Source organism: Alexandromys fortis, unplaced genomic scaffold, assembly GCF_014885135.2.
Source record: "Alexandromys fortis isolate MF-2015 unplaced genomic scaffold, M_Fortis_MF-2015_v1.1 scaffold_71, whole genome shotgun sequence".
Lineage (NCBI taxonomy): Eukaryota > Metazoa > Chordata > Mammalia > Rodentia > Cricetidae > Alexandromys > Alexandromys fortis.
In genome coordinates, this window is record NW_026067954.1 from 7,956,505 (window position 1) to 7,978,683 (window position 22,179).

General features: G+C 43.2%; 1 protein-coding gene across 3 annotated transcripts in view; it reads left to right on the forward strand.

The window, feature by feature from the left end:
• The first annotated feature begins 7,479 nt into the window (after window positions 1-7,479).
• Window positions 7,480-22,179, forward strand: part of Nek7 (NIMA related kinase 7) — a 126,554-nt gene continuing 111,854 nt past the window's right edge. The window contains exon 1 of one of the 3 annotated variants that reach the window (XM_050151650.1): window positions 7,480-7,640. The gene's annotated coding sequence lies outside the window, so the exon portion shown is untranslated. Of the gene's footprint in view, window positions 7,641-7,940; window positions 8,059-22,179 lie in introns of those variants that run through there. The other 2 variants (XM_050151649.1, XM_050151651.1) reach the window with 2 other exon arrangements.

Sequence of the window (22,179 nt, forward strand, 5' to 3'; positions counted from 1 at the left end):
CATTTTGTTTCTTTTATAAGAAAGATTGTATAACTCTCTGCTCATTTTAAGGTGTTACAGGAGATGCATTGGAAGCTCACACATGTTCATGTTGAAAAAATGCCTTGGAAACAATGACACATCATTGGCAAATTCAGTAGAGTCCTGGAGCTTTAGAAGAACTCTGTAAAAAAAAAGTTCAAAAAAGAAATAAAGAAGGTGGGAGGTTGGGACAAAAGGAAGGGAGGAAGAAAAGAGGAAAGAAACAAGGAAGGGAGGAGAGAGGGAAGAAGACAGGCAGAGAGGGAGGGAATGAAAGTTGGTATATTGTGAGGAAAAACAGGGATGGAACGCGCTAGAGAGTTCTGAGGTCTAATTATATTTTCTTCCCCAAACTCACATAATTTTAAAGTTTTCTGGGAGGGAAACATTTCCAAATTTGCTTCTCACAGATTGCTATACTCAGATCTTAAACTCCCCTGAAGTTCCCTACATTAGACCTAACACCCGCTTTGTGCTATTGGGAGGCAGTGGAAACATTAAGAGATTTGTCAAGTGAGAGCTCTTTAGATACATGGGGGACATCCTGGAAATGGGGATGGGATCCCACTGTCTTCCGCCTTTCCCACTCACCTGGCTAAGAGGTGAACTGGCATCTTCTGCCCTGTGCTCAGGATATGGTGCTCTGTGCAACGACAGGCCTCAGGCCATGAGAGCAATTGGGCATGGGCTGAAACCTTCCACACTGTGAGTCACATGAGCCCTTCTTCTTTTTAAGTTGCCTAATCACTGGTATTTATTACAGCAATGGAAAGTTATCACATGTATGACAATTTACTAGGCTACTAGTGACCTAACTGCTTCTGAATTAACCAAAACAAAGATACTACATTCCGAGGTCCATGGGCTCCTGCCTGCTTTCATCCCGAGTGGGAGGAAGGGTAACCGTGTTGTCTTTGGCCTTCAGTGCAGGTGTGCATGTTGCTGGTTCCTTCCCTGTCACCACAGCCTACTTTAGGTAACATTTGCAGAGAGAAGCCTGGACCACTTCATCTAAAGTGCCTCCCCTGTTGATGCTCCCTTATCCTCTGCTCTTTCAGGCTGTCTACTTATCCCCATAGGGTGCTCATTAAGTTGCTTTAACGTGTAGCTCATTTCCAGAGGTATATCCATGCTGCCAGAGATGGCGAAGATCAAAAAAAAAAAATTTAAGGACCAAAGAAATGAAAGCCTGAATATTAATTACAAGTTTCAGTTTGAAAATAAACATGGTGGGAGTTACTCACTTTAAAATGAGAAGACTCAACATGTATAGCTAATACATGAAGGTAAATGAGAGCAGAGTTATGCCTGCCTCCCCGCCTCCCTCCCCGCCATCCCCACTCCCCACACATAGGGGAGGATAAACTGACCGAGTTGAACATTTCCCCAGTGCTATACTGCAAACAAGCCAATATATAAATCCACAATGGGACAAGTTTTGTTTCTAGGCAGGTTACATTTATAGTAGGCCAATGACAAGAAGTGTGTTTCATTTTAATATTTCATGAGAAGAATGTTTGATTATTTACCCTGAAAGTTTACATAGTTTAGAGCCAATTGTAGGCCTTTTTTTAAAAATTATTTTTAGTTTTTGAGAGTATAATGAAATTATAACTCTCCTTCCCTTTGCCCTATCTTTTTGGACATTGTTCTTGCTTCTCTGATTTTAGGGTGGAGAATGGTGAGCCTTCTGTGCATAGTATAGTCTTGCTGCCTTTGTTCATGCAGCCAGGAAACACTGCATGTGGTGTTACAAATCATTGGCACGTCCATCCTCCACCTTGGTCCTGTCTTTTTTTTTTTTAACTTTAGCATCTGATCTCAATCTGTCATCCTTGAAGGAGCCTGAGAAGCTCCTTCTTCTAAGATTCCACCCCAAACCCCTGTTGTCCATAAAACTCACAGTGGCTATCTTACCCTGATGATCCACTGCGTGCCTAGAAACAAGCAGATTAGCACCCACTTTGGTATTGTTTAAGGCCACATAAGCTTGAGGAATCATAAATCAGCAAATCCACAGAAATCCACAAAAGAGGATTCCTGAGAATGTCTGCTAGCAGTGGAGTTTCGGAGACAGAACGGCAGCACAAAATCAGGTGGGGTCATTCAATTTAATACAATCCCCTTACATATTTAGATTTTCACGTCATTATAATAAATGTATCAATCCCTTATTAGTAATAATAAAGATTTAGTTGTACATAAAGAGTAGAAATATACATTTTTAAATTTTATATTAAAATGAAATCTAATTCATAATAAGATTCATTTTCTTGTTTTTCCCCCTATCCTCTTATCATCTCTGTTTTTATTTTTACAAAGTTTCTATTGTAAACAGAGAAACACATTTTACTGCTTAGATTGGAGTCATGATATAGTACTGCGGATCTATTAATTTGATTTGATTTAAAAATGAGAAACTAATGTTTTCATTATTTATATCTTCAGAAAGACATTAGTTTTGACTTAAATCGAGTGAGGAAAGGATAAATAAAAAGATTTAAATTGTTATATCTTTTTGTAGTTCAAACTAATTTATTAAAAATATATAAAATTAGATTTAGAAACTCATTCCTTTGGAAGATAACAGAATACACGTAGTATGATAACAGAATAGGGGAGGGCTATCTGAAAAGGAAGGGACTAGCCAGACAGCGAAAAGGGAGTATGTGGAAGGGGTATGTTAGGAAAATTATAATGGCATATATGTATGAAAATACCATAATAAATGTGTTGTTATATGCTATTCTAAAACATCAATGAAAATTATTGATCCATAGTTAATAATTAAAAAATTCTATAGATTAAATAAACTTTCTAGTTTTACACAAAAGGACAAAAATAATAACTCTATTCAAATAGGGTTATCTTGAGGAACACTCTGCTCTTTGCCTTCCACGCTTTTAGAGAGCAGATCATACTATAAGGTTGTTGGGTATCTACAGGCTGGCCTCACTACCACTTAAAAGGTATATGCAGTGTCAAATTCTCAAGCCTTGGGAACGACACTATTCTGTAAGTCTCATTCTCTGAGCTTCTTTTTCTACACAACGTTGATTTTTGCATGAACACAGCCATAGTTCAGCTAGTAAAGAAAGCATCTCTATAATCGGGACGTCAGCCAGTGCTGAATTCGGCGGCAGGCTCACAAAGGCTGCTGAGGCTGCTTATGATTGACTAGGCTCTGTGTTCTACTGCACATAGAGACTGCTGTCAGTAATACCTTTGGGTTCAGTAGGGCACTGGTCCACATCTGATTTTACTCACACCCTGGGCTTCCTAGCAGCTGGAACATTAGCACCCAATTGAACTGCTGAAAAAAATTACTGAAGTATTTTATACTTCTGTCATTAAGTAGAGGACCGAAGAAATGCACATTGTAAGCAGTCAATACTTACGGATGAACAAAGAGGGCTGGAAGGAGGAAAACAGTATCGGCTTTCACGCTTCTCACAGAACGTGTTAGGGGCAGGCTTTGGAAATGTAACCCGAGGCAAGGCTCTCAACGCAAGTATGAGGAAATGGGAAAGCGAAACAGAAGCACTTATTGTCTTGCTCCCATTCCTGCTAGGAAATAGACCACTGCTCCTATTGTCCACACCTGGGTGGATCTGGCCCTTTCTAAAGCTGGAGCGAGGAACGCAGAACAACCACCCCGAGAAGAGGTGAGTGGAGACGGACCAGGAAATTAAACCCAATTCTCAGAACCCTTTCCATCTAGCTGTGTAAAATGATGGGGTATTTATAACATCTTATTTCCAAGTGGACACGAAAGCATATGCTTAAGCGACAAAGAAACCTGCAATTCAAAACTATCTTTGCGATTCGATTACTTCACTGGCCTGGATTTCTGACAACACAGAAAACGGAGGGGTGCCCACAAACTGTGGTGATGGCTGGAGGTGCCACAGCTCCTGAGGAAATTGCGCTTGTGAAATGACTTCATAGTTGGCTCCATGGGATAGGGTGTAACTTCTTAATATATTTCCCACATTGTTCTTTGTGCCCATTGCATATTGATTCTTTGACTTTTGTAGAAGGAGAGAAACCTAAACTCAGTAGAATTCTGCTGCTCAAAGGAATTGTGATATAAATACAAGCTGCTGTTTGGAATGATTGCTTTCTATTTTATACAAGTATATCTCAGTGTTATATATATAAAATATATCTCAAAACATCACTTCAGTTTCAAAACTACTGCAAAAATAGCACGGAAAAGCCACAGTCAGCATGCCAGTATTTTAAACCAAGAACTATATTCCCAAACTCTCATAACTCAATAACTGGGACATAGCAGTGCTGTATCTCTGCGACTGAATTCTAGGGATTTGTGTGAGGAGATATTAGGATGAATTTAGCTGTCTTTATTTGAAGCTCATTTGCTAACGGCTCACTAACAATTACAAGGAGCCATTAACTGTGGAAAGGAAAACTGGCTAATATTTTTTTGCGGGTGTTTTCAAGGCACCGTATTTACTTTCTGACACTGTACAGTGACCACATGCCAAGGCCGGAGAAAAGTGATCTCCCGTGGGCTGTCTGCAGTCTGTTCTCTGACTTCCTTCTCTTGGCCCCATTCAGTCCAGACATTTCAACAGCTTGACTAAGCCTCATCACCATGTAGCTGCCAAGCTTAGTGGCTGCCAGTCTCGCTAGTAGCTTTTTAAGTGCACCTGTTACCAGTACTAGGTTTCTATGTTTGAATCAAGAAGACTAGACCTTTCCGGTCTCTCCCAGTGGCCAGACTCTCTCTCAAAGGAGAATTATTTTTAATAATACGTCATCATTCCTCTTCAGGGAACATTTTTTTCCCTTCTAAGCTTTTTTCCTTATGGAGAAATTACATTTATGCCAAAACTGGTATGTGACATCTGTTTCGGGTTAGTTTACGGAGAACTGGTTTTGAGAATAAATACTGTGGATAATTTTTTTTTCTTACGTGGGGTCTGCAGATCTATGTGAAAAAAAAACAGAGATTTGGTTAAAAACGGAGAGGTATTAAGTATGACATCTAAACACCATTGATAATGAAGTTAATCTGATATATAATACATGCGTTGCATGATAACTATGTATAAATACTGGGTCATTCATTCAAAAGACTGGAATTAATGCATATATTGGAGCTAAAGCAGCATTTTGGGAGCAAGCTCAGAGGAGAAATGAATGGAAAAGCAGTTAGAGCTGCCTCTTGCTCTTTAGGGTCCTGGACCAGAGCAGCCTCCGTGGGCATTCTCCTCTGATTTTCCATTAGCGTTTGCTCCGGGCCAGGGGCCTGGTGCTGGTGGCTGGGAATAACCTTGCCTACCCACAACAAAAGCTATATGAATTTAGGAAGAAAAGTATAGTGTCTTCTCTTTTGACCCTCTTCCAAGTCCTGAAACACTGAATGCTATTTATCTGTAGCTACGAAGCCTTTTCAGGCGGAAAAAAACAGGGCATGGTAAATTATTTTAATTCTTTGGATATCATACAACACCAAATCTTTTGCAGCTACTAAGGATGCTTGAGCTAATATTTGCCCAATTTGACCATCACACAGTGTTCAATAAGTATAGTATTTGCTCAGCAGCGGACTATTTAGTCTGTAGAAAAATTGGTGGTTTGTTTAAGTGGCCTATTGTACAAGCCACCTATCAACCTACATTTTTTGAAATGCTAACATCAAACATAGTAAGTGCAAGTTCTAAACCATGTATCTGTCCTGATGTGGAATTTTACCTTGAAGGTGTCAATTTTTCTTCAAGCTATGGCAACTCAAGTGACATTGGTCCTGTGACTGATTAGGTGTGACATGACCATATGATACGGTTTACATGCCAACACACTGGTCCCATCCCGTCTCCCCCTCACACACCACATTCAACATGCGAGCAAATCTTGTTGGTCAGTTCATGGAGATATACCTGAGGTCCCCTAGCACCCTGGTTTAACCAAGCCCGACTGACATATTTTTCAGGGACCATTGTTACCTTTTCTCAACTACTAGTTGCTCCATTCTGCAGTGTTTTCGCCACAAAATATACACTTCCCCCTGTAATGGCTTTCCATTTCATTCAACACCTATCCCTTTTCTGGTCTCCGCCCCCTCTGATCTCATCAGCTACTCTCCCTTGCTCACTGGATTCTGCATTGACTTCCTGGCTGTTTCTCCAGCATGACAATCCCATTTCCACACACGGCAACTCTGCATTTTCTCTGTTAAACATTCTAGCTCCTGACAGTCACATGACTTCTCACTTCTACAGGCCAGTGCTCAATTGCCTAGTGGCTTTCCCAGAAAAGCATATTTAGAGTGGCACCCCGCCCCCCAGTTTATTTCTCTATGACTTGCCATCCGATATGAAAGACATTGGGTATTTTTTGACTTCCTCAATGAAGTTCTATAAAAATAGGGCTCCTGAATGTAGGTGTAACACTGAGCCCTCATTTCAGAACTCCACCTGACAGACACATTTGTGCAGTTTCAGCCACTTGCACCAACGTCTCATCTTGGAATCTTAATTTTCTTTCTAAAATTAAAGTTTGCAAAACTTTTTTTCTAATGATACCCCCCTCCCCCACTCTTGTAGTATGTGTGCCACACTGAAGTGTCTGTCAGAAATCAACTTTCGGGGAGTCAGTTCTCTGCCATCATGCGAATCCTGGGAATCAAATTCAGATGGTCAGTCTTGGTAGAAAACGCCTTTACCTCTTGAACCATCTAGCTAAATACTAATTCTTTGTTTAAACATATTTGAGCCATAATCCCGTTTTTGGTCCTACTCTCTTTGGCAGGGGAATGAAACCAGAGAAAGACCTAGGTGATACCGAATGTCTAGCTAGGTTCTGCTCTCAAAAACACTCTAAGGACAGGCATCACTACTGAGAGGCCGGCCTCTGAGACCAGAATCCAGGCATGACAGACTCTACACTGCCTCCTAGCTGGCTGCCCCAGTAGTTCAAGTCTGCTTAGTGAAACATAGAAATCAAAGCATTGCTTTTTCAGCAGCTCCACGTGCTAGAGGTAGACCCGTATTGCAAACATGACATGTATATTATATTTATGTAATGTAATATTTCCGTACTTCCACTTTGTAAGTATGGCCGTATCTCAAAGATTCTGTATGTCGTACCAGGTAGTTCAACTTTTGGAAGCGTCCTGAAAGGCATTCCCAATGCTGGGACGTTCAAGTCAAGGTTTGCTTAGCCAGACTCCGGGAAAACTCTCGTTTCCCTGCACTGACACGATGTAGAGGCAGTTTAAATCACTTGGTCCAAGAGAATGGGATCCAAAGACGGTGATCTGGAGGCAGGGGCCGACCGCCATAAGCGAGGCACACCCCAGTTCTCTGGAAAGCGGCGGCATGGGTTCCGGAGTAGGGTGCGGGCGCGGGGAGGGGCCTGCGGCGGCCCGCCCTCTCCTCGGGGATGCCGGGATGTTTACCCTCCTGACAGCCGCGGCCGCGGGAGGAGGAGCGGAGCCGGGAGGATGGGCCGCCGCTAGGCTCGCAGTGGTAAGCGCCGGCCGAGCGGGGTGGGAGCCGGCGCCTGCAGCGGCGCGGGCAGAGGCGATCGGCCCGGGATCCCGCAGCCCGCAGCCCTGCAGCCCGCGTGGACCGAGCTGTCCCGGCGTCCCGGTGAGTCTGCACGGCCCGGCCGGGTGGGGCCGGTGCTGGGAGCGGGTGGGCCGCGTGGAGCCGCGGGCTCGAGTGCCTCCAAGGTCGGGCCGGGTCGCCTGCAGCTGGCGGAGGGCGGTGCAGGCCACTGGCGGTGGCCAGTTCGGCTCCCAGGCGCCGCGACCCCCGGGAAGCTCCGCTGCGGTGGTGGCGGCGGCGGCAACAGGTCTCCCAGCTCAGACAGGAGGAACTCCAGCGAAGACCCGCCTTCGGGCCGAGCTCATTGGTCACCGTGGCTATTTACCGCTTGCGGATTGGTTCAACCGATTCGGCTGCAGCCCAGTTTAGAAAAGTGAAGTTCACCGACCTGAGAGTCGGGGTGGCCCGACAGCAGGATCGGGAACCGATCGGGACCGGTCCCGGACTGGGATGCAGCAAAGTATGAGCTAAGTCACAAAGTGGGCCTTGGTGAAGTTAGAGGGCAGTTGGGGGTGTTGCTGAGCAATGCCGGCTGCCTCCGCCTAGTGCTGGAGGCCCTGGAAGCCCCACAGCAGATGCTTTTATGGACTCGTTTCGTACTCTCATAGCCTTTGCCCTAGCCAAATGCTAAGAATATATTTACTTTACCTTATGTTTAAGATATGTTTGTGCCTTTACAATCCTGGTGATGAAACCGAAAAGACAGTCTAGAGATGAAATGACTTTTTTTCTTTTTCTTTTTGAGATTGCTGGTCTTAAAAGTTGTAATTAAAGACAATTAGAGGACCTAGTTTGTAGAGTATTGTTAGTACCACTGTTTAGTTTCTCCTCCAAGGAATCTGCAGTTTCCAGTGGGCACGTTACCTACCGCCGTTCCCGACGGTGCGCTTTGATAGGTTGCTTTACAGAAATGGGTGTTGTATGAGTCTGTTCTCTGCTGGACGATGGGATGTTGATGTGATCCAAGAGAGGTTTAGTATCCACACTCAAACAGCTATAATATGTTTGAGACAACAGGACAAGCTCTGAAAACGGTGAATTAAAAGGCAGTTACGCCTTCATTACTTTGTAGCGTTTCTTGTTGGTATTCATGGCCGCAGTATCTGGTGACGGCCTGTGCACTTGAGTCAGTTGGCATGCAACCTAAGTAGTTATTTTCATTTCACAGTTATTTAATTTCACACTTGGAGAGATACCGTCCATAATTTGTTTTTTACATCCCAAACCGTTGCATCCTCTGCTTTGGCTGGGGCGGAGGTGGGGGGATGTTGGACGTTTGGAAAAAGTTTACTTCTTAGAGGGGCGATAAAGTGGATGGGGGTGGAATGTGTGTGTGTGTCGGGGAGGGGATGAAGGGGGCCTGTGGAGAAAGGAGAAGAGACACTGGGGTGGAGTGGAGGGGAATCCGGGACCCAGTGACCACGCAGTCCTCAGATTCCGCTCTAAGGTGGAAGACCCCGCCCTTCAGAGCACTGACAGCCACCACAGCCAATGGACGGTGAGGACACCCGGCCCTAGCCCAGGAGGGCGGGTACTTCCTATGGCTGCCCTGGGCTGGGAGAGGAGGCCAAGTTTCTGAGGATGTGGGCCTGTGGAAAGAAGGGCCGAGGCTCAGTCTTGTGAAATCAGGGCATAAAAATAGTGGGAGGGGGCTCTGGTTTCCTTTGCACCTTTTGTTACCTTTCAAGATTCGGGCTCAGCTTGAAGTCAGCGCTTCCACCGAAACCATAGTAGATAAGAAACGAACCTGGTCAGCAAATTAAATATAGTCGGTGACTGCCTGGGGCTTTACCCCGAGATCATATGAAACTGAAAACCAAGAACTGCCAGAAGAAAACTCGGTAGACACTCTCATGGCAGGGCAGGGTGGCAGTCTTGCTACCGTTAAGACAATCAGGAGTTTAAAAAGTCAAGACTGCATTTCCAGACAGACAGACCCATTTTGTAATCTGAACTCAAGTTATTTTATCTGGCTAATACCTGTCTCACGTCACTCCTTTCCCACAAACACGCTTTCTTGGCTGGACACCTAGAAGATTTCTCTTCAGTAGTAAAACAGAAGGAAGACGCCGCTGGTAGGATGGCTGCACAGTAGCGGAGGAGGGGAGCAGAGGCCGCAGGGCTGGCATGCCTTTCCTTACTAAATGAAAAACCAGTTTCGAATAAGCTCAAGTGCAGAGCAGTTATACTCCTTAAAGATAAGTGCTGCCGGGACTCTTCTCCCACTTCTGGGCTTCTGGTGATCGCAGTGGAAGCCTTTTAGCCCTGCCTAACTACAAACATTAAGTAACATTTACAAAAAACCCACAAAAAAACAAAAAACAAACAAAAAACCCCAAACCAAAAAAAAAAAAAAAAAAAACAAAACCCAAAACTGATGTTTTTTAAAAATAGATTTTGTTATTATAAGAATGTGCAGGGTATCTGTTCCCAGTTTCACCTAAGTGTCTTTTCAGATATTTGAGTATTGTGTGGGCAGATACTTCACTTCATAATCTAAACTACAATGTAGTCCAAACATAACTATAGTTCTGAAGATGCCTGAATGAAATGGGTGCGAACTATTTACTCTGAGTTGATGTTTATCTGCATTTCTACAAATTCAGCAACGTTTTCTAAGAAACATTTCTTTATACTTTTGAACTTGTTTCAGTTTAATTCTTCCTCTTGCATTTTTTTTTTATCCATGGAGATTATAGGTGGAATAACATTTGGTTATAGGATTATAACCAAGCATATGCATTTGTGGAATATAAGGGAAGTTTACAATTTAATTGTTTTCTCCTTGACATAGGGTCTCAGTTGGTATCCTTTGCTGGCCTGGAACTTCCTATGTAATCAGCCCAGGGTGGCCTCAAACTCATGACATACTCCTGCCTCAGCGTCCCAAGGGTTGAGATTATAGGCATGAGTTACTATTCTTGGTTTAGAGTTTTTAGATTTGCACAACTTGTGAACTGTAAAACTTCTAAACTACAGCTTTGCCGTTTGTCCGTCCATAGGGTGATTATCCCTATGGTGTTGCCTATTTCTCACAATATTTTCTGCTTCTAAAGAAATCAACTTATAGTTCATGTTTGGTGAGTGGTGGGAATGCAGACAAATTATTAGCAGCATTCTTTCCTCTTTTGAGCAGGATACATGATTTTTTAAAAACCTTTATTTAAAAACCACCATGTCTATATACTGTGTCTATACCCTAATAGGCTGAGCTGTACTGGAGTGAATAACTAGCCACAGTATTATGCAGACAGTGTACAAATGAGAAAAATGCACTGGCTTGTAGAAATCTACAGAAGTGTGTTTTCTCTGATTTAATGGAAAATAGTCCTTTTTGTACATTGCCACAGCTGCTGAGTGGACAGTAGCTAAGGGCTGCTTTCAAGCCCCAGCTGCATTTGTACCGGCGGTGATTCACAAACTCTAAACTGACCGGTAATAAGTGTTATCTGCTGGAGCTCCTGCCTTTACGGCTACAGACAATACCCATATACATGGTCATAGCTGTGTTCCAATAAAACTTTATTTATGTGGAAGATAACATCAAAGGCCTACACTTGAATTCTAAGCCATTGAGTTTTTGACAACAGTACCCTGTCAATGTTTTTATTCTTTGAGTCTGTGTGAGAATTCTAATGATTTCCCTAGAATAATGGCCACCGTGCATTCCCAGATTTTGCTTGTTGGTGTTCATAAACAGACGAGCCGCTAAGGTTTGTGTCTTGTTGGGAAGAATAAGGGTGCTGGGGTAAAAGTGTTTACTAGCAGATATAGACAAGATTTGAGAGAGAAAATAATCTGCAGGAGGAGACAGAGATGCAGGGGCCAAACAGAAAGAGAAGCCTGGGGAGGGAATGCGAGGTCTGTCTCTACAGTTAGGTTTAGACAGCCTTTGCCTCTGAGGGACCCCAGGCCCATCCTGTGATGTAGGAGCATGTGAGTGTGTGCTGTTTCCTGCTTCCTCTTTACCTAACGAAGGCAGGAGCCGATGCCGGTCATTTGTCTCTATTTTTAACCAGTGACATTGCTAACGGGAGCGAATTGATGCGTTTCATCAATTAGTTTTTATTTTAACTTACTGGATTGCCTGCTCCCATTAGAGGGAATTTGAGGCATATGTGATTTAGTAAGCCTCTTTTTTTTTTTTCCTTCTCCTTTTTAAAGTGGAAAAATTGAGAATAGTACCACATGTCGGTAAGCTGAGGCAGAGTGTTGGGAGTTCTAATGCAGCTTAGACTGCACAGTATCTCAAATAGCAACTACATCAGCCACGAAAGAAAACAAAACAAACAGTGTTGTTGTCATCCCCCCCATCCCCACCCCTCCCCGCAAAAACAAAGGAAAGCCAAATGGACTTAGTCTTGCTAGTGCAAAGGAAAACTAACTGTGAGTGCCTGTGGTCAAGGAGCGAGTGGCCATGGGGACCAGTAAGGCCTCCTCCTGCTCACAGAATGAGTTTTAGGCTGGCTGGGGTGCAGCCCCTGAGAAGCAGTGGAATGCAGTGGAAAATGAAACACCTTACAAATCACACAGTAGAACTTCTTCATCCTAGCGGGAATTTGACTCCGTAAGTCCTCAGGGAGGCCGGGTGGAAATGGGGACATTTCAGAGCTTGTGGCCAGTTGCCGTCAGCTACAGGTAACATCTTTATTTGCCCTTCCTGCATGTGTTGTTCTCTTTTGCTGTGTTTACAACAACGTGAAGAATCCAGGCACAACGCCCTGGTTTGTCCCCTTGTCACCGTTGAATGATTTTAGTTTGTTCCGACTATAGCTTTTTCAGCTCACATCAGCTTGCTTTGAATAGCAAATGAAACATCTTTGTAAGTGCAGAATAGTAGGGTCACTGAGTGGGGGTTTCATTTCATCCATGTCTCTATTCATGGAGCTTCCAGGGGAGGGAAACAGTGGGCGGATCTTGTGCTGACAGGTTCTATCATCCACCATGGCCCAGCCCTGTCGGAAATAGACGGCTCACTATTCAGCACTTAGGGCTTTCTCTCCTGAATTTTTCCCTTTGCTCTGTTATTCCCATACTTATAATTTAAAGCTTTGACATTTGAGATAGCATTTTAATGAGTTTTTGTTAGTGGAGCTGCAATAAGGAGGAAGTTATACTCTGGGTGCCTCAGAACCATACCCTCCCCATTCCCTTCCCAGAAGTGGAATCAAATGTGAGTTTCTTAGGGCTGCTGTACACACTACTAGCTGGCGTTATTAAACAACCTGGACCGATGATCAAGTTTCTCTCTGATGGCTTAGGAAAGTGTGCACTGTGTCTATTTTTTTTTCTTTTTATCTTTCCAGTATTGGTAGCAGACTTTTTCTTTACTTGATTAACAAAATATCACTCTAATCTGCCTCTGTCACTTGGTAATGTCGCTTTTATGTCTATATCTGTGTCTTGTCATATAAAGACATCTTAATGGTCCTATCTTTGCGTCCAGTCACTTTTTTTAAGCTTGGGAGGTTTATTTTGGCTCACAGTCACAGAGGGTACAGCCCTTTATGTCAGAGGAGTCACGGTGATGGGAGAGACTTGGCTCTGGTGGCAGGAGTGTGTGATACAGCTTGTTCGTAGCTTGGTAGTATAGGAAACAGATGTGGGCCCCGCAGCAGGGCCAGACTTTAACTCTGAAGGTACCCTTCCTCTCCAAGTGACATACTTCTCCCCAACTAGCAACACCGACTGGAGAGGAAGTGTTCAGACACACTAGCCTGTGGCGGCCGTTTCACATTCAAGCTGTAGCGTTCTGCTCTGACGTCCATAGGTGAATGGCTGTCTCACAATACAAAATGAATGTATCCAGTCTAACTGAGTCTTAGCAGGTCCAACATTGTTTAAAAGCCCAGCGTTTTAGCTATGAGCACCTGTAAAATGAAAAATCCAAGTCATATACCTTCAATATACAGTAGCACAAAGTCAACGCCATTCAAAATGGGAGGCATGGGGCATAGCAAGGAAAGGCTCCAAGAGAAACCTAGAAAACCTACAACAGATTCTACTGCTCCTTAGCCAGTGCCTGGGGCCCTTGGTGGCAGCTTCACAGCACACACACATGGGCTGAGATAGACCCTCTTGTCTGGCTCTGCCCTTTGTAATACCCGTGATTTATCTGGGCTTGAGTCTACATGGTGCCTGCGGCTTTCCTCTGTAGACGCTGTTATGTTCCTGGCATTTCCAACACCCTGGTGTCTCCACTATGATTTAGACTTCTCTCTTAGGGCTTTATGCTTTGTCCTCTCAGGGTCTCTTCAAAGGACCTCAGCCTGGGACACACTTTACCTCTAGTTTGTGCGCTTAAAATTATGTGACCACATCTGTGCTCCTCAGGAGATTCTTTGCTGTATGAAGAATTCTGAAACTGCTGATGTTTTTGTCTGTAATGGCAGATTTTAAGCTTGTGGAAGGGCTGCATCTTAGAGATAAAGATGGGCATTGTTTTATACATTTATAATAGGAATGGTATTCTTCTGGAACAGTAAAATGAATGTTCCAGAACCAAGCTTTCCATTTCCCATTATTATCCTATTGTTTCCCCAAGGGGACTGCAAATGTCTAACTTACTAAATCATGTCTTTTCCGAAGTAGCGGGAGGCTGACGAAGTCTGGATTAGACTTCGCATTGAATGTGGGAATCAACTAGAACCCAGAGATACAGGCTCGCTCATCTATGTCCCACTGGATCCCATGTCTCCTGATAGACAACTTAGGCTTTTGTTTCTTCTGTGTTTTCTAATAGTGCTGAAGCCTGTGTAAGTTTCACAGCTTTTGACAATATGCACTGTGTGCTTTTCACTTCCCTTGAATGACCAAACATGTTGTGTTGTGTTGGTAGCTCTTAAGGTTTGCTGATAGACGAGTAACACTGTCCCTTTTCCAGCACCCACGTTAAAACCTTGAGCACTTCATTCCGTCAGCAGAATGCTAAGGTGTGACCTTGTGAAGTATTTCTGTTGCAGCAAAGAAGAGAAACATTAAAGCTTGGTGTTCCGTCTTTACCTTGAATAGGTTTAAAGGAGAAGAAATGGCCGGGATGGAGGCTTGTCCTAGGGGAGTGTCCTTACTTACAGTAGTGGGCAGGACAGGAAAAGTTAGTGTTCCCAGGTAGTCACGGATTGTCGTCCTTCCCACACTGATCTCATACTTTTGTAGTAAACTTCAGGCATTACTATTTACTATATTGAAAGTTTAATATATCCACTGATACTTTTCACCCTCCAGTGCCTTTTCTTCTGTGATTCAGACACCAAATGGTGCCTCAGTTACCTTTACCTCTTGAGTAGTGATTTGCTCTTAGAAATTGACTTGGGTTTATTCATTGTCTGTGCTCCCCGTGTGGTAAAAGTTCTTGCTGAGTAGAAATGGATCAGACCAACACTAGGGGGTTTTGTGATTCCTTTAAATAGTTTTATCCATTCGTACATCTAAAATACTGTATACATTGAAAAATTTCTATGGCTTTTCAAGATTGTTTTCTGAAGCTTCCGTCCTCAGAGTGCCTGTGTAAGAAATTCTGATTTGATGATCATGAGTTTTGGCATTGGAAGGGCTATTCTGTGCTGGAAACTTGTCTTGTCAATACATCATGCCCGTGACTCAAGCAGGGGTCCCTCAGGCCACCCCCAGAGAGTGCTCTGTTGTAGCATTTTTTCCTTCTGCTTTACTCTGTGTGTGTGTGTGTGTGTGTGTGTGTGTGTCTAGAGAGACTTTCCTATTGTAGATTTCGTTTCCAGCAGGGGTTTGCAGTATCTCAGCCTAGCTTTCTTCTAGCAACCAGACTCTCCGAGCATATGTAAACAACATCTCAGCTCAGAATATGGATACGTGTTTTGAAATCCCTGTTAGGAACTAACTATAATCACTAAATAAGGAAGATCAATATTTCTAAATGACAGCTGAAAAAAGCAGAGAAGCGTTCCGTTTCAGGTAAGGTGAGAGAAACGAGCCAACCCGTCAGCCTTAGCTGCATGTTACCTAACCCCCTGCCAGCGTGCTGCTTAGGCTGTGTGTTGCTCTGCCTTTCTGTGGCATTGTTCCAGTGGTGGAGCGCACTGTGGAAGCTTACCACCTTCCTTGCTCCCAGGTTGCCTTGTTCCTTTTTCTTTTTCTTTTCCTTTTTTTGCATAAGAGCAAACTTCTTTTGCTTTGCCATGCAGGGCTTTTGGCCCTAGCTCCCTGGGCTGGAGACCTACCTGCGTTTTCTCACCTCATTACACAGGGGTTTTCTGTCTTGACTCCCTGGCCATACTGGAAAGCGTTCAGGAACATTAGGATGCGTTGCTCACGCCTTCTCCCCTTTTTCCATGACTGCTGAATTTCCACTTGGTGCTCTGATAACATGTGACTGGTACTTGTGTTTCTTCAGACTTCCTCCCTGTCTGTAGACGTGAGACTTTGCATACAAACAATTCTTTGTCTGAGAACGTCTGTTTGGTCATTTGAAAGCTGCTCAGTGATTTCTGTTTTAAATAGGTACTTTATGATACTACAGCTCTGTTTTTTGTTTTTGTTTTTGTTTACCACTCTATTCCCATCCCTTGCCCTGAAGCTCTATCAGAAGTCCAGGTTCATTTTTGTCTCTTCAAATGCCAAATGCAGAGTTTGACAATATAAGTTAACTGAATATCCGTGGAGTTCAGTTCTCTGTCCGGCCTCGGGGAGAGCATTGATAGAGTGGGTGTGGACTGAGGTATACATGAAGAAACTGAGCTAACAATGCTATAGTGAGTACAGTACAGAGAGCCAGTTACGAGTGCCAGCCCCTCTGTGTCCTGGATCCTGATCTTTCATTGTGCCAGCCCTCATTCTGGGGCTCTCCACGAGGTCGGTGATCATGCTCAAGGGTGGTAGAAGTTCTGCATTTTCTTTCTTGAAAACGATGCAGGGTGTTTTGCATACATATTTTGAGAACATTTAGAAGATGAGCCAGTTGGTTGCAGAGCTTGCTACTAAAGTCAGTTTCAAATCATGGTGAGCTTTTCTGAGGCCCTATTTGCCAGGGACAGACCATGTGGACTTTGGAGCCTCCCAGCATCTTTCAGATGGTTCTGTAATGACATTGCCTTTGTTTCTGTTTTTTTTCCCCTTTTCTTCTTATTCTTCCATTCCCTGAGAAATTTAGAGCTTGTAGGTATGTAGCTGAGTGTGCACTGAACTGATGACATTTAAGGAAAGGGCCATAACAGAAGGGAGAAAGAAAATCCCAGGCAGCAGTGGCATTTGGGAGGGATGGGTACAGAGACAGAACCATTGGTGTGAGCTAGGAAAGAAAAGAGACCATGAACAGGGAGGGAACGACTCAAAAAATATGAGAAAGCAAGATAGGTGAGTAAGTTGTCTGCTGCTTGGTCAGCCCGATTACTGGGGATTATTCTGAAACTGTAGGCGTGTAGTGTGTGTCCTGGTTGGTTAGCGTTCCTCTGATTTGGAATTATGGTGGCAGACAAAACATTTAGATTTACTCGGGCTTGATTATTTATTGTAGATATAAAAGCTGCTAGGCAGTACCTGCTTCTGCTGATTGTTTATGGAAGGATGGAAGATTTTAGTTAATGCGTGGCCCAGAGAGCCTGCTCCTGCTCTACCCGGAGGTGCCAAGCTTCTCTGCCAGCTCTCATGATGGGACTTTGCTTGGCGTCCCCACTGTCATATCTAGACTCCACATCGACTCTGTAGGATTAGGCTCCAGATTGAAGCCAATTCCCAGCATTCTACTTTTCATCCTTCAACTTTCTGTATAGAAAATGAGAGGAAATTAGCCATTAGCATTGTATACTATTGCCGGACTCACCTGTTTTCAATGGGGTGTCTGATTCCACCTATACTGACCTCTCTTGTTGGTTTTATTTCTGTACTCCCTTGTCTTAATCATGCCTGACAACTTAAACTTCATTGTTTGAACTGATTCATGCTTTTCTTCCTCATTGCTCGGTCTTTCCGCTCTCACTGTTTTTATGGCTCTTTCCACACCTAACCTACTCGAGCTCAGTTATCAAAGTCATCCTCATCGTTTAAAGCCCTGTTCCATATTATACAGAACATTGTGAAGAAGTAATTGTTTCTTTGCCTCTCAGCCTCTGGCGCTTTCTCTCTCATCGTTGATAAGCTGCCTTCCCCCCCACCCCTCCCCGTGCTGTGGGAATATCGGTTTCCGGAAGGTGTGAATCATGTCCTGTACATATTTGTGTTCCTCCAGAGCCTAGTACCCTTCTTGTCAGAACTGGCCATTCAGGGAATGGCAGATGCCTGCTTTCCAGAGACTGGAAGCAGCAGGGGGCTTGGGCAAGTTCTAGCAGTGAGAAACCAAATGTCCAGAATAATTGAGCAACTGGTTTCAGGGAAGGTTAGGGTGGATATCAGGCACAGGTTTCTGCATGTTCAGTGGGTGGGTGGGTGGGGGGAGGGGGAAGAGTGTACCCTGTGAAACAGGCCAGAATCGTATCAAGAGTGTTCCCTGCCAGGACATTCGGGGACCTTGACAGGAAGCAAGCACTTTGTATATGAGTTCAAAATATCTCTAGTGGCACCTTTGAGAGGAACTCAGATTAGGTATATCAGACTTGGGTTTGCTGTGAGGAAGAGTGTATAGTCAAAAAAGACCCTAACTGACTTGATGATTAGGTACCTTGGAGGCGTGAGTAAGACGGCTTAGAGTGAGGAGGTGCCTGCCATTGGGCCGCATGTTAGTCAGACAGGACTGCAGTCAGAGTAATTTGACTTGAAGCCGATCTATTAAATACGTTAAGAATAAATGAAAGGTTCTTTATGTGTGTGGAGGAAGATGTATCTCTTAGGGGTGTAGAGAAGATGTATTCCAGGTCCTTTCATCTGAGCTCATTTAAAAGGACAGTTTTATTAAAGGTGAGTTAGTCTTCATGGATGCTACGGACAGCTAAATGCTAGCTTGTTGTCTGACTTCAGCCCATTCTGTGGGTTAAGGTACTTTCTTTTATGCACCTAAATAATGCCATTTCTATCCTTAATAAAACATTGTTTTTAAACTCTCTTAGTCTATACCATCTTCCCAGAACATTTTCATTCTACAGTCAGAATAATGGATTTCCAGAGGTTCATAAAGCTCAGATGATAATTTAGTTGGATATCAATTATATAATTTCACTCTGATTGAAAATATCTTCAACAGAGCCCCCCCTGTAGGTTATCTAATCCCATGTATTCAGCCCTAAGTATATACATATGTAGGCAACACCACTAATGGACTCAGCAGGCTGTATTCATGTGTGTGTGTGTGTGTGTGTGTGTGTGTGTGTAACAACAAAAGTAAAGGTTATGAATTTGAGAGGGTGTGGGGCTACAGAATAGTTGGAAGGGTGGAATGATGTAAATATAGTACTAGTGTATGAAATTGTAAAAAAATTTAAAATAATATTTAAAAATTAAAAACAGTATTCAACTCCAACAAGATTTTCAGGTTTTGGTTTGTTTCCTTACAGTTTTCTAATCTAATAGTGGAGACCACTGTCATCAGAAGAATATTGTTTGTTATTCCTAATATTACTTTAAAGTGGCAATGCTTATTGAATAATGTCTTCATGCAATCAGGGTTTCACAACATAAATTTTCTGGAGAAAATGTCTTTTACATCTGTATGCTAATGTGCGTTTAAAAAACACACTCACAATTTGGCATTGTTTTTTGTGTTTTGCTCAGAGCAAGAAGACAGTTGCAAGGCGATGCAGGCTAGGATGAAAATACTTTGGCAGAGTTTGCTGAGGAGGCAGGTTTAGGAGCTCCCAAGTGAGCTTTGGACCATTCACTCAGAGTAGGTCAGTTCTGAGGTATAAAGAATGATATGAGAAACACACACACACACACACACACACACACACACACACACACACACACACCCTAATTTAAAAACAGTTTTGAAAATGTTGCTAGTTAAAAGCTAGTTTGTGGAATCAGGACTCTCAGTGTCTTTTATCTCCTTGTGTTTTTCCTGATTTGCTGTCTTCTTAGACATCAGCTGTGTCTATTACTTGAGTGCTGATACCCTGCATCCTCTCTTTTAATCTGTTTTGCTTTGGGATCAGGCTTAGTTTTTTTTTTTAATAACAAACAACAGGCTATAAATATTATACCTATTTAAAAATGTTTGTGTGTTGTAAAATAGGTAAAGAAAGCTGGAAGTTTGGTAGAAGGAAAGTAGCAAACTGGCCTTTTGTTTGGTTCAGTTTTGATTATGCCCCACTAACCTAATTATTCATTAAATAGACTGTTGCCGTGACTCAGGTCCCAAGAATGCAGTCATGGCCCGGGCCAGGGTTAATGAAAATGCTCGCTGGGGAGAGCCACAGCAGCCCTGGATTGTAGCTTTCCTTCTTAGCCAGGGCCTGTTTCTTCGTCTAAATCATGGGAGCATCTGATGAGTTGATGAGAAAGGTTTTACAGCCACTTTGTGCACTGTGGTAAACTGTAGTATGTAAAGAATAAAGCATTGTGGGGCATCAGCAGGAAAGCAAAGAATGTTAAATTAATAATTACGGGCAGTTAAGCATTTTACAAGCATAAAATGCGACACTGGTTAATTCAGTGTTGCCGACTTTATTTTATTTAGACGGATGTTGTTTTCTGCCTTCTTGATGACTTTTCTATTAGTGAGTGCTTGTTACAGACCAAAGGCCGTTGGAAACAAATGGCCTTATAATAAATAATTCATATGGATCCAAGTATTTCTAAGTCGTTTGCCATTATTCCAAAGAGCCTTGTCAACTTTATTGTGAGAGAAGTCACTACTATGAATTATTTAGTACAATAAATTCAACACATTTGTAATAGAGAGATTTGGAGATGGGTCCAAGTTATTCATTATGGATTTTTTTTTTTTTTTTGTCGACTTGGCATAGGTCAGAATCACCTGAGAAGAGCCCCTATTAAGAACACATCTCCATCAGATTGCCCTCTGAGAGTTTGTCTCTGGGGCACAGTCTTAATTAATGATTGATGTTGTCCACTGTGGGCAGTGCTACTGTAGACAGGTGGTCCTGACTTGCAAAAGAAAGGTGGCCAGGGAAGCAGGGGTGGGGTGGCCTCTGCTTCAGGTCCTGGCTCCAAGTTCCTACCTTAAGCTCCTTCCCTGGATTTCTTTGTAGCCTGTAAGTTATACAAACGCTTTCCTGCCTTGCTTTTGGTCATGGTGTTTATCATAGCTATAGAAAGCAAGCTGGCACATTTATCCTGGTCCTTTGTGCCACTCTATTTGCTGTGGTGTTTAGCAAACATACCAAGCTTTAGTTGTTTTGTGAGCGAATGGATGGCGTAGGAGTCACATGAGTGGCCTCTACCTACAGTTAACCTACACAAAGGAAGTTTATCAGGAGTGAGCTTCCTTCCTTCCTTCCTTCCTTCCTTCCTTCCTTCCTTCCTTCCTTCCTTCCTTCCTTCCTTTTTTTTTTTGTTATACTTCAAAAATCAAATATGGATCTTGTCTTTCACATTCTCAAGGAGAATTTCTGGGACAGTAAGCAGAAGTGGTGCTCTCTTACCCCTGTGTCCTTTCACACGTAGGAGAAGCATCCCTGAAACTTAGTCCTTAGCCCTTTGCGTGGCACGTAGCAGGATTTGTTGCTTCCAGGATAAAGATTTGGGATCTTGCTGTGTCATCGCTCCTGGACATCACACACTTTCCTTTAACGAGACACAGCTGAGGAAGAAGACAGCGCTCTTGTTCCTAATCACCTCAAGTTAGATGCCCATGTGAATTTGCATTCGATTTCCTGACCCTTAGGGCAGTACTCTTGATAATCACGTTTTCCTTCTGACTTTGTTTTTTCAAATATTTATTGAAGTTTGTGTACTGGAGGCATACACATGAGGAGTAAACATCCAGTTTCTAAGTAGTCCTTGCATCATCTGTTTAGTAGATGGACTGAACCACAGATGGACAGATAACTCCTTCATTAAAACATACGGCGACAAGGAGTGTGCTGGCTTTGAGACAGTGATGCACACTGGAGTCATCTGGAAAAAGGAAACCTCAGTTGAGAAAATGCCTCCATCAGACTGGCCTATGGGCAAGACTTTGGGGACATTTTCTTGATTAATAATTGATATAGGAGGGCCCAGTCCAATGTGGGCAGTGCCGCCTCTGGGCTGGTGGTTCTGGGTTGTATGAAACGAAACAAGCTAATGTAGTCATTAGGAGCAAACCAAAGAACAGTTTCCCTCTGATCTCTGCGTCAGTTCCTGCCTCCAGGTTCCTGCCTTGGCTTCCCTTGATGGCCTATAAGCCAAATAAACTCTTTCCTTTCCAAGTTGCTTTTGCTTAGTGCTCTATCATAGTAACACAGGTACAAACTAGCACAGAGGGTCACCTGGGAAAGAATAAGGCTGACTTTGACAGCGAGTCAGGAAGGCTTCTTCAATAAGATGGCACAACTTGTGTCAGATGAATGTAGGCTTGAAATAACCTGGCATTTGGAGGAATATAAATGGTATATTGAGGCCAGAATATTTCTGTGGGAACAAATGATGATGAAAAAAGATAAAGGCTCAGAAAATTATGCTTCCTTCTTTAAAGGCTTTGTAAGCATAGGAAGGACAGTTATTTGATTTTCAT